The following is an 11,570-nucleotide window of genomic DNA, read 5'->3' on the forward strand; positions in this document are numbered from 1 at the left end:
ATTTTGGGCAATTTTTGTTTTATTTTATCCATTTTTATTAATATCCCTCTAGTAGAATTTCTAGGACTTTCCCCCCTTGGGATAAATTTCTAGAAGTGGAATTGCTGGATAAAACTATATTAAAAATTTTAATGCTTTTGATTTATTTTTTCAAATTTTCCTTCAGAAGTATAACACTTATTTTGTGAGCAGAGTATGCATACCTGCTCTATTACCCATTATCCAATACTGATCGTTAGATTTTTTCAGTCTTTGTCATTTAAAATGTGGAGAATAGCATTTAAGTTTTGAAATAAGTTTTATTCTTAATACCAAAGTGTTCTATGCTCATTGAAGAGACTTTAGAAAATTGGATAAGAAATGAAATGAACTGGAGAAAAGGTCATATTGCGATACATACCTCTATTCTAAGCTTTACCTGCTGGTGACATTTGACTTATATGTGGTGACATTTTAAGTAATTCTCAACTCTCAATAGTTTTAAATTTTGTCCTCTATGTTTTTATATATGGGAATCACCTTGTCTGCTTATACATGTGAATCAACTGCTCTCTGGATTATTTCTTCTGGGTCACTTTTCTTCTGGGGATTCCTTGGCAGAAGTGCAAGATTTTCTTATAGGTAGTCAGGGTTTCCATGTTGATTTGGTGCTTTATGTACCCCAGAAAAACATGTTCTTAAGCCTAAGCCATTCCTGTGGTTATAAACCCATGGTATGTGGGATCTTTCGATGAGGTTACTTCAGTTAAGGTGTGACCCACTTTGTTCAGGATGGGACTTAATCCTTTTACTGGAGCCCTTTATAAGAGAATGAAATTCAGGCAGTGAGAGAGAGAGCCATGGAAGCAAGAAGCTAAAAGCAGCAAAACCCAGAACAAAAGGGGAGGCCAGCGTATATCACCATGTGCTTTCCTGCATGCAGAGGAGCCAAGGATTGCTGGCAGCTGGTCTTTGGGGAAATAGCATTGCCTTGATGCTGCCTTAATTTGGAAACTTTCCTGAACTCTAATCATGTATGAATACATTTTCTTTGTTTAAACCTAACCCATTTCATGATGTTTGCTTTGTGCAACCTAGGAAACTAAAACAGATTTTGGTATCAGAAGAATGGGTTGATGCCATTATCAATACCAAAAATGTGGAAACAGCTTTGACATTGGATAATGAGTAGAGGGAAGAATTGTGAGGTGCTTAGTAGAAAAGACCTAGATTGATTTGAATTGGTAGAAATACTAAGTTTACTTCTGATGAGGCCTTAGACAGAGATGACGAATGTGTTATTGGAAACTGGGAGAAGGTGGCATTTGTTTTAAAGGGGCAGAGAACTTGGCAAAATTGAGTGTTGATGTTGAATGGAAGGAAAAGTTTGGAAGCAATGAGCTTGGGTATTTAGCTGAGGAATTTCCAAGATAAATGTGGCAAGTGCAGTCTGTTTTTTCCTTGGCATAAAGAAGCCAGAAATTGATGGTTTGGAAAATTAGGAGCTTCTAGAAAATGATTTCCCAGAAAATAGTGCTCAGTGTGAGGGATTTAACTGAACATGGACCTTGTCATCCATTTCAAGTGCTAGTCAGGACTGGACAAACAGTTATCCAGGAAGGATCTGTGAAAAGTCCTAATTTCTGATGGTTTGGAACCCTGTGTACTACATGTGAAACTGACACTTTCTTTGTGAGAGCTACATGAAAGGAAGCGTTGTCAGCTTGGACTAAAAGGACAGAAAATGGGATAGATTGAAGGAAAAATGACTTCAATGGCAGGACCATGGAAGTTGAGGTCTGGACTGAAGGCATCGTGTCAGGCCAAGAGAGGGGGCTCCCCCATGTGTGTTGAAAGGGTGAGTCTGCCCAGTATTTGGAGAGCGTGGGCCCTCCACCATTGTTCAGAAAGAATGCTACCACCCCAGTGTTCTCAGGGGTTGGATCCTATTCCCCAGGGATTGTGGAGATTCTGGCTGCCACCCCCATGCTTGATAAGGGTGGATCTGTGCCCTGGCTTCCAGTAGAGCCTGGCCACTATCCCAATGCTTGAGTCCCCAGTGTTTGGGGAGAGCATGGCCACTGTACAAGCACTTAGAAGGGGTGGTTATCCCTTTCCATCAGGCCCAGACGTTGTTCCATAGACTACTTTTAGACCTTGAAATCTAATGGAGTATGCACTACAGAGTTTCAGAATTTTATGGAACTAGTGACCCCTACTTTCCTTCCAGTTTCTTCCTATGGTAATGGGAATGTTTATGCTATATGTATCCTTCCTTTTAATATTAGGAGCAGATAATTTGTCCTCTAGTTTTCACAAGTCCATAGACAGAGAAGAATTGGACTCCAGGACAATCCAAACCTATAATCAATTTTGTTGAGATTTGTACTAAGCAGTGTTACTGAAATGACTTAGCTTTCAGGATATTATGACAGAATAAGTATATTTTTCATATAGAAAGAGCATGTCTTTTGGGGGTCTGGAGGTTGGAGTCTGGTGGTTTGAAGCTGTATGTACTCCAGAAAAACATCTTCTTATATATAATCCATTCCTGTGGTTATAAACCCATGGTAAGGAGGACCTTTTGGCTTCAGTTAAGGCATCACATAAGGAGATACAACATATTACTCTGTGGAAAAAAATTAGATATTATTCAATTTCTCTAACAGATATAGGATTATTCAAATTTTCTATTTATTTTTATGATTTTTTTCAAGCAGTGTTTTTCTAGGAATCATCCATTTTAACATTTCAAAGCTATTGGCATAAAGTTTTTAATGCTATCCCTCCATTATATTTTAATAATATAGAATCTGTACTTTGCAATCTTTTATTTCTGTATTTTCTTTTTTTTTCTTGAACTGTTTTGAGTAGAATTTATTAATTTTATTAGTCTTTTCAGGGAACCAATTTTTTGCTTTGTTGATTCTCTTATATGTTTGCTTTATATTTCATTAATTTGTAATTTTATCTTTCTTGCCCTCTATGCTGATTTGAAGCTGTATGTACCCCAGAAAGGTATGTTCTTAAATTTAATCCATTCCTGTGGGTATGGACCTATTGTAAGTAGGACCTTCTGATGAGGCTACTTCAGTTAAGATCTGTACTCATTCAGGATGGGTTTTAATCTTATTACTGAAGTTCTTTATAAGAGAATGAAATTCAGATAAAGAGAGATAAAGGACAGAAGCAAGAAGCTGAAAGCAGTGAAAACCAGATATAGGATTTGAATAATCCTATATCTGTTAGAAACCAGGCAGAAACCAGCAGATAACACCATGTGCCTTGCCATGTGTCAGAGGAACCATGGATCACTGGAAGCCAGTCTTTAGGAAGAAAGCATTGCCTTGATGATGCTTTGATTTGGGCATTGTCTCATACTCTAACCAGGAGCAAATAAATTCCCATTGTTTAAATTGACCCATTTCATGGTATTTGCTTTTAGCAACCTAGAAAACTAAACCGATTTCTGACTAGGGCTCTTTGCCCTCCTTTTGCTACCATATCCATTGGTCTTGTTTGTTTCTAAGCCATATCCAGAAACTTGCTGTTGCTCTGCTGTTCTTGGATTATTTACCTTACTGCAGATCTGAGACCCTTGACTACCTTGTTATTTTAGATTGCTGTCACTTCCTCCAATCTGGTGAATGTGGGCTGTCATACATCTTTGTCTTCATTGCTGCCATTCTCTAGCTGGCAACCAGTTTCTACAGTACTACCAAACCTGTTGTGCCAGTTCTTCATTGCTCAACTCTCTTAACAGTCAAGAGGGAAATGCCTTTGTCTTCTTTTCTTGTGTCCAACTTTTTTTCAGACTCTCATCCCCATAGCAGAGTTGTTTGGATCCCCCATAATGCATTTCTTTTATTTCTACCACAGTCCTTTCTTTCTAAGAAGGTTTGGGTATTCTTAGGTGGAGGGAAGTTTGTGGAAAATGAATGGAAATTGGATCAGGCATGGTCAAGCCTACTTTTCCCCCTTCCATTGCCGTTTCTAGGACTTGCTATTATTGCTGGTGCAACCTGCCACTTTTCTTCTTCTTATGCATGGATTTATTCTTTGGAACTCCATTGCCCTTCCTTATATTGAATCTGCTCTGGCTTTTCTCGAAGCTCCTCTGCTCATTTATCCACTTATTTATGACTTTCATGACTGATGTCCAATTGTGGACAAGGTTCCAGTTTCTTCCCATGGGTCCCAAGAAAAGTGGAGGACCTGTTTAGTGTATCTAAATATCCTATGAAGATTGAGCAGTTCCTGATATTCTTTGATAACTTTCCCAACAAGTGGTTTGAGAAATTCTGAGGTTTTGAAAAGATGCTCCAAGGGGCTTATATTATCAAAAACAAAAACAGCGCTTGTTTAAATTTATATATTCAAAATCAATAAAGTATAAATATTAAAAATATTCCTTTAAAACAGGAAGATTGTCTAGTTATTGAAAATGTAATAAGTGCATATTGTGAATATCAAATAAATGGGTTTTGACTCAGTCATTCAGCCAAACACTGAGCTAAACATCAACTATCATCCATGGTGGACTTGAGCTATAGATTGTCTTTATTCTTACAAGAATAAAATTATTCTTAAGGCTGGACAATTGTTTAAGTCCAGGACTTAAGGAACACTGAAATTGGTATACATCAAGTTAATGAGGAGTATAACATTAATAATTCTTAAATTTGCTTGAAGATGAACTTCACCAGATCTGTAAACTACATTAATTTGATCAAAATTTTTACTTAACACAGAAGGAATTTAAGAATAGTTCAAAAATAAATATTAAAAGGAGAAAGTTAAGAATGGCTTTTTATTTGTGTGGGAATAAAGGGCTATTTCCATCCATAATACATTTTTGCTGGGAAGAACTGTGTATAACCAGACAAATGAAATAAAATATGCAAATTTTAGTTGTGTTTCTGTGTGTAAAATATAAGAGTTTCAAGCATCCAGTAATAAAATAGTTTTTATCTATTTTCAAGCAGTAATGCATAATTAAATTTATGCATCACTCAGTTCCCAAATATCAATGTGACATGCTCTAAATTACACTTTTTGTTATACAATAAATTTAAGTTAAATAGCAGATACCATTGTTAATAGAAAAGTCAAAACTTGTTTTTATATGTAGTGGTTATTAATTGCATTTAAATATGCATTTTTTAAAGACTGCATTTAAATAGAATTTATAATACAACATATTTTATACCTAAAAATCTAAAATAATGTGATCATAGCATACATGCAAAAAATGGAAAATCCATTAAAATAATTAAGGACTGGAAATATCCTATATCTGTACTGTTCAATATGGTAGCCACTAGCTACATGTGGTTATTTTAATTTAAATTCATTCACGCTAGCCACATGCCAGTTGATCAGGAGCATTTGATACTCATGGCAATCTTATTAGACAGTGCAGATATAGAATTTTGCATCAGTGGAGATAGTCTTATTGGACAGCAATTATCTATACTATTATGAGAGGGGTTTGTGGGTTAAAATAGAAGGGAAGTCTACTTTATTATAGTCATTCTTGAAATGACTTGTCTTTTCCTTGATTATAAGCATTTTAGTGGGTAGGATTTACTTCTCTCCAGGATCTGGTTCATGCTGGATGCTAAATATAAATATATACGAATATATTTTATAGTGTCCCAGTGCTAATAATGGAGACAACAACAGCAGAAATAACAATGCCATATATTTTATATGTTATGATTTATTTATTTACTGCCATGATCATACTATTACATTTAACAATTAACAGCAAGGGTAAAAAAACAAAACAAAACTTCATTAAAGCCCTTTGTTGCAATGCTTTATACTCTCCACAGAATTGAAACTAAAATGACCTGATTTACAGTTAGTCACAAATGTGGTCCTTGAGTTTTTTGCCATACACATGAGTATTGTCTAAAACACATCTTCTTTGCAGCAGCTAGGGTCTGCTACCACTGCTTGGCTGAGCTCACAAATCTGTTGAAACTCATAGCTCCCCTGCCATTGTCTGGCTTTCTTTTTCTGCTAAGCTTTATTTCCTAGCAGTAATTGAAACCTTCTGCCACTGCCATGGCTCCTGCAGCTCCTGGAACCACCATAGCCATGTCAGTTTCATGGTTTGGTCAAGTATTGGCCTCCACCACTGTAAAGGCTAGAGCTTCTGTTCCCAAGTTTCTTCTCTTCATAGGTTTAAAATTTGAAGGATGGTTGTTTTAAAATTGTTGTGGCTTTTGTCACCCCAGAATTGTCTCCATCATTACCAAATTCGTTATAGTCATCCCCACTGCCACCATATCCACCACCATCTCTCCTGCCACCACGACCACTAAAGTTTCCTTCATGACCAAAGTCATTATTCTCACCCAAACAACTCCACAGCCACCACTGAAATTTCCAAAACTGCATCAACCTCTTTGGCTGGATGAAGCACTGGCCACTTCTTGCTTAGACAGGGCTTTCCTTGTGTCACAGTGTGGCCTTTCAGAGTATGGTATTTCTGAATGAGAATCTTACCCACAGAATCATCGTTATCAAAGGTTACAAAAGCAAAGCCTCTCTTTTTTGGTAGCGCCTCGGTCAGTCATGATTTCAGTCCCTTCAGTTTTCCCATGCTGCTTAAAGTGATTTTCTTCAGTGTTTTCTTTAATATCACCAACAAAGATCTTTTTCATAGCTAAGTAGGCACCTGGTCTTTGAGAGTTTTCTCTTGAGACTGCCCTCTTTGGTTCCACAACTCTTCCATCTACTTTGTGTAGCCTTGCATTCATGGCTGCATCTACTTCCTCTACTGTGCTATAGACTACCTGATGAAACCTAAAGCTTTTGGGGCCCTTGGTATTTGCATCTCTTATCCCCCATGGTCTGTTAGTTTTCCCCATTTCTTAGAATGATTCCCCGAACTCTCATCAGTTGTTTCAAAGTGCAACTCAATGAAGAGTTTCCATAGCTCTTCTGGCACTTGTGGAGACTCTGACTTAGATGTGATGGCAGTGAGAGGAAAGACTTTAACAATGCTTCCTCAGCAGCATCCATGGGCAGAAAGCCACATTATATTTTGACAGCACTTTACGTTGTATGAAGTACTATGCTTGTATGTTGGCTAAGATTCATGTGCTGGCTCTTTCTTATCCTGGAAACTTTGGCCCGAGCTTTGGTCCTTGAAATTCAAAGTTCAACATAGGCCAACTTGTTAACTTGGTGTCTTGTAAGGGAGGAGAATTGGACAAATGGCATACATGACAAATAACACCGTACATTATACTGAACGTAGTCAACTCTGAGATGCTATGTACTGATGTCATCTTGATGGAGCAAACCAAATCTGTGCATCAAAGGAACAAAGGACATGTTCCTCTATAGAGTCAGCCTTGCATTATTTGCAGCTGAGAACAGTTCTGAGCATCTTCTGCTACAGTGGAGCAAACTCTGACCTATGCTGTCATCCAAAGATCTAGCAAAAGCACAGTGAAGCCAATCAACTATAACAGAGTGCCTGTGTAGTTGTGAGCTTGGACTTGCCTGTGTGTGCATCATTTTCAGCACATTTTGGAGATTGGGTAATTCACATGGCTCCAAATTTGTAACAAAAATGGGAGTCAATTTTCTGAGTCTCAGAGCTGGGGAAGAAATAATGCTACACAGATGGAAGGCTGATGCACAATTTGGAGTACTGTCACGTTGTGTCAATGGCTAAAAAAGTCTCTCAAGCAGACAGAACATGTTGTTGCACATCAATCAGATAAAATGTTGCTGAGTTGCAGCAAAATTCTTTTGGCCATGAAGATGGAGACTACATTGGAATTTTCTGTCCTTATCTGCAAGACAGATAAAAGGGTTTCTGTAGCACATTGTGTGTGCTTGTGTGTGCCTGTTGCTGAAAGCAAAAACAAATTTCACAAGCAGAAGGTAATGAATCAGTGGACATGTATGTATATGGGCTAGACTCCCTCCATTGACAACGTTGGAAATTCTCTTTAAATTGGTTTACAGAGAGAAACATAAATTGGAATGTATTGGCTTTTGTAACTGGGATTTTCAAGGATGTCAGGCTACTTTTAGGCATTGCTAGATTGAGAAGTTAGAACGATGTCATTAAGAATCTTTTCTTTTTCTCCATCTTCCAGCTCTGTTTATTCATTCTCTGGTAGATTCTCTTTGTATTTATTCTCTGGGAGGTTCTCTTTATACAATCACAGAACTGTCTTCAGCCACATCAGTTTAGATGGCACTTAGCCTCCATAATCCCAGAAGAAGAAGCACTTCCTCCCCAAAAGTTTCAGAAAAATTTTCAAGGAGGGCTCTCTCTTGTCTGACTTTGGTCACTTGACCATCTCTGAATCAATTACAGTGAGTTGGAGGATGTGACACTGTGATTGGCCAGGCTTGGTCAAGACCCCATCTCTGAAAATAGAAAGTAGAGACGACCTCACCCAAACCACAAGTCAGAGTGGGGAAAAGTGGTTTCTGAAATGAAAAAAGGCATTGTGATAGCAGTAAAACAAGCAGATGTGTATGTGGTATTGTTTAAGATCAAACCCTGGCCAGTGTCCATCAGTGACTTGAAGGAGACCCAATTCAAGTATTATTAATAACTTTACTATAAGCCTTATCTTTTGTTAGTTTATAAAGTCTATGCTCAGCTGCAGTTTCCAGTGTGAAAATGAGTGACTGATCCTGAGTTGCTGCTGAGAAGTATTAGATATGCATTTCAAATACCCTTATTGAATTCACAAATATTTGTAAATACTAAAATTATCATTAATTTTGGTACACTAATCACTTATGTGTAATCAAATAATTTGCTTTGGTAATATTAGCATAAGGCCTGAGTATTCAATAAATTTCAATAAATATTTGTTGACTTCTGAATGAATATATAAGCAATATATGTATTGCTTTTTATTTTCTCTATTGTTGTTTCATGCTCTTAAAATAATTTGATTTGCTATAATGTTTATGCAAATAAATGTGTGCTAAAACCAAAATAAAATTAAACCAATATTCACTAAATAACAAATTTGATTAATTTTATTTGACTCCCATGCTCTTGCAGCTATTGAGCTCATGAGAAGAAAGACAATATTTTTTTTCAAATGGTAAAGGGATTCTTTATGCATAGTTAGGGATTCACTTTAATGAAGAAATATAGGCAAAGATGTCTGAGATGGTTACCTAAATGCCCAATTTTCTTTGAATCTCTAAAAGATAAGGAATGATTTTGCAGCATTCTTCAAACTAAATTCATGAATGCTCATGCTAAGTACGCTTGAAATGCGAATTTTTATGTGATTGTAGGAGCTACTACAGCTTTATTCTGTATCTTGCTTCTTTCAAATGGCAATCATAAAACCTTGAGAGATTTTCAATATAGGATCCAGAACTATGACTTACTGGAGAAAGAAAATTCATATGATGACAGGTTTTAGGCTACTGAATTGAACTGAAATAATCCATTATTAAAGAAAATAACTAGAGTTTTAGGGTAAACAGTCATGGAATTCTCTGCCTTTACAAATGTTTTTATGACTACTCTTTCTCTCTATTGCTATTGAGAGATCATAAATCCGTGATCTTCCATCACAGAATTTTCTATTGTTTAAAAATATTGTTCTCCCCAAATTATCATATGATCTATAGTGAGATGAAGTGGGTAGCATGTAAAATTTGGTGTCCCAAATGGTAAGTGAGCTGATAAGGCAGGGTACCTTCTAGAAGATGGGATCATACTGTTTTGTTTTTTTTTTCAGGCAGCATTGCACAGGAACATTACCTAGCTGTTTTATTTCACCACTCCAAGGAAGACAACAGTATCTTTTCCATGTCTACTCTAGCTGTCATTACAAACGTATATGGAAACCTCAAATAAAGCTTGGGCCTCTCAGTCCCTTCCATGGGTAGTAGTCTGGAAATTTCCTTGGTTCCTGCCTTTGCTTCTTTCCAGCTTCTCTGTTTATGGGCTGACTCAGCTGCTTGACTTTTGACCTGCATTTCACTTTCAGCCTCAATATCAGTTCTTTGGTTTAATAACAAAACTGCCTCTCTGCTTACATTCTTTCCACTCTTCAATGCCCTGTGGCACACCACTAGGGCTGTCCTTCTTGGTTGACATCCTTCTTTTAGGTTGAAACTTAGTAAAAACCTTTAGGTATTAACTATTTTCAGATTAATGCTGTTCCACAGCATTTTGGTTTCCTGGACTGCTCAAGCAAATACAACAAAATGGGTTAGGTTAAAAATGGGAATCTATTTGTTCATGGTTTTGAAACTAAAGGAAAGTCCAAATCAAGATGTAATACAAATGATGCTTTTAATCAAGACGATGCTTTCTTCCCAAAGACTGACGTTCTGGGACTGGCAACTGGTGATCTTTGGAATTTAGCTTGTCACATGGCAAGGCACATGGTGGCATCTCCTGGTCTCTTCCTTCTCTTCTGGGTTCCTTTGAATTTCAGCCACTTCCTTCCCTAGCTTTTTCTCTCTGTTTGCATTTCAATCTGCTTATGAAGGACTCCAGTAATAGGATTAAGATCCATCCTGATTGGGTTGGGCTACATCTTAGCTAAAGTAATCTCATCAAAAGATCCTACTTACAATGAATTCACACCCACAAGAATGGATTAAAGAACATGTGTCTCTGGGGCCCTTCTAGCTTCAAACCACCACAGAAGCCTTGTTAAAAGCAGAGTTCAGGGGCAGAACCTAGGAACACTTAAAACTCAAAGTTCAGAGAAGGGAAATAAAGAGCTGATCAGGAATGAAGGGGCAGCAGAAGGAGAGAAAGTTTGCAAAACCAATAGTTTTATAATCAGAGAAGTATTAACTCTAGGGAGACTCTAATAAAGGTATGGGAAGAATCTGAAAGTTAGCAAGCTATGTTGAAAAAGGTCAGGGATTGGTTGAACAGAATGTATGTGATAGCAATTCTCTCATTGGAGATATACCATAGGCCATCAGTGCAGGGATGTATTTGCTCAGCCACCCAGTTGAGCAAATTTAAATTTAGTCCTAATCTAAATAATATTAGAACTAGGACTTCATCTCAGTTATTTTTAAAATCTTCACTGCATGCATATTTGGTGCAACTTTTTCTGCCCTTATTTCTTAATATGGTTCATAAGTACTGTATGATAGCCAGGATAATTTAGCTGCCAACTAATACATCTAGTTGTGCTGGGTATCAACGAATACTTCTCTGTCCTGTTCTGAAGGATATGATGAGAGGCTTTATCAAATGCTGTGCTTAACTCTTGACACAAAATACTCACATTTCCCTAATCTACCCAATCTACTAACTGGTCCAGATGACTTTTTTCTTAGTGAACTGATGTTGGTCCCTAGTGATTTCATTTTTCTAGGGGATCATAATAATCAGTTCTACGTGGTGGTGCTGTTCTTCTTTGAATAATGGGATTATACTTGTTCTGCCTCCTCCTCCTGCCACCCTTTTCACGATCATGGCTTATCAAAGATGATCAACATTAGCTGGTTCTCTTATTCTGTACCCTGAAATGGACACAGGGTAATAAAATGCAGCTTGATATTTTCCTTATGATTTCTTCACTTGTTTTGACTTTATTCCTTTAATTGGA

General features: G+C 37.2%; 1 protein-coding gene across 2 annotated transcripts in view; it reads left to right on the plus strand.

The window, feature by feature from the left end:
* The window catches only part of LOC143666756 (uncharacterized), a 279,905-nt gene extending 270,033 nt beyond the window's left edge, over positions 1-9,872 (plus strand). For both annotated transcript variants that reach the window (XR_013167722.1, XM_077140315.1), the window contains exon 5: positions 9,729-9,872. The gene's annotated coding sequence lies outside the window, so the exon portion shown is untranslated. The remainder of the gene's footprint in view (positions 1-9,728) is intronic.
* Positions 9,873-11,570: the final 1,698 nt, after the last annotated feature.

The sequence above is a fragment of the Tamandua tetradactyla genome, chromosome 2 (genome assembly GCF_023851605.1).
Source record: "Tamandua tetradactyla isolate mTamTet1 chromosome 2, mTamTet1.pri, whole genome shotgun sequence".
In the NCBI taxonomy this organism is placed as follows: Eukaryota; Metazoa; Chordata; class Mammalia; order Pilosa; family Myrmecophagidae; genus Tamandua; species Tamandua tetradactyla.